The following is a 1,565-nucleotide window of genomic DNA, read 5'->3' on the forward strand; positions in this document are numbered from 1 at the left end:
CGAGGGAGAGCACGTCTACCCGCCGAGGGAGAGCACGTCTACTCGCCGAGGGAGAGCACGTCTGCTCGCCGAGGGAGAGCACGTCTACCTCCCGCCTGAGGGAGAGCACGGGGGGGGGGGACAAAGACAGGCGGCAGCAGCTTCGGTGAACGTCACCCGGGAGGCGACCGGGGCTGTCCCGGGGCAGTCCCGGGAAGCCGGCGTCCGACACAGGGAACCGTCAGCTGCCGGACCGGGGCGAATCCCCGCGGCCACGGCAGGGGTGGGGGCTCGAAGACAGCCGGCAGCCGCTTCGGTGAACGTCACCCGGGAGGAGACTGGGGCCCTCCCGGGACCGTCCCGGGAAGACGACGTTCGGCACGAGATCCCGGCCGCGGCCGGACCGGCTCGAAGCCTCGCGGTCCCGGCAGCAGCCGGAGCCGCTCGCCGCCTCGGGCTCCCGGCCCCCTACAGATCCGGCGACTCGTTCGCGGGCGGCGGGGGGAGGCAGTGGAGGGGGTGCGGGGAGAAGCGGCAGCGGAGGCGGAGGGGGGGGGGGGGCTCGAAGACAGCCGGCAGCCGCTTCGGTGAACGTCACCCAGGAGGCGATCGGGGCCGTCCCGGGGCCGTCCCGGGATGCCGGCTTCCGGCACGGGGGTCCCGGCCGCGGCCGGACCGGCTCGTATCCCCGCGGCTCCGGCAGGGGGGGGGGGGGCTCGAAGACAGCCGGCAGTCGCCTCGGTGAACGTCACCCGGCCGGCGACCGCGGCCGTTCCGGGGCCGTCCCGGGAAGCCTGCGACAGGCACGGGGTCCCAGCCGCGGCCGGACCGACTCGAAGCCCCGCGGCCCCGGCACGGGGGAGGCCCAAAGACTGGCGGCAGCCGCTTCGCTGAACGTCACCCGGCCGGCGACCGGGGCCGTCCCGGGGCCGTCCCGGGATGCCGGCATCCGGCACGGGGTCCCGGCCGCGGCCGGAGCGGCTCGAATCCCCGCGGTCCCGGCAGCAGCCGGAGCCGCTCGCCGTTCGGGCTCCCGGCACCCTACGGATCCGGCGACTCGTTCGCCGGCAGCGGGGGGAGGCAGTGAAGGAGGTGCGGGCAGAAGCGGCAGCGGAGGCGGAGGGGGGGGGGGGGCTCGAAGACAACCGGCAGCCGCTTCGGAGAACGTCACCCGGCCGGCGACCGCGGCCGTTCCGGGGCCGTCCCGGGAAGCCTGCGACAGGCACGGGGTCCCGGCCTCGGCCGGACCCGCACTGGGTGCCGCCGCCTCGGGCTCTCGGGACGGTATGGATCCGCCGACTCGTTCGCCGGCGGCGGGGGGAGGCAGTGGAGGGGGTGCGGGGAGAAGCGGCAGCGGAGGCGGAGGGGGGGGGGGGGCTCGAAGACAGCCGGCAGCCGCTTCGGTGAACGTCACCCGGCCGGCGACCGGGGCCGTCCCGGGGCCGTCCCGGGATGCCGGCTTCCGGCACGGGGTCCCGGCCGCGGCCGGACCGGCTGGAATCCCCGCGGTCCCGGCAGCAGCCGGAGCCGCTCGCCGTTCGGGCTCCCGGCACCCTACGGATCCGCCGACTCGTTCGCCGGCGGCG

The sequence above is a fragment of the Melanerpes formicivorus genome, unplaced genomic scaffold (genome assembly GCF_026170545.1).
Source record: "Melanerpes formicivorus ecotype bairdi unplaced genomic scaffold, bMelFor1.0.p_v2 SCAF_532, whole genome shotgun sequence".
NCBI classification, from domain to species: Eukaryota; Metazoa; Chordata; class Aves; order Piciformes; family Picidae; genus Melanerpes; species Melanerpes formicivorus.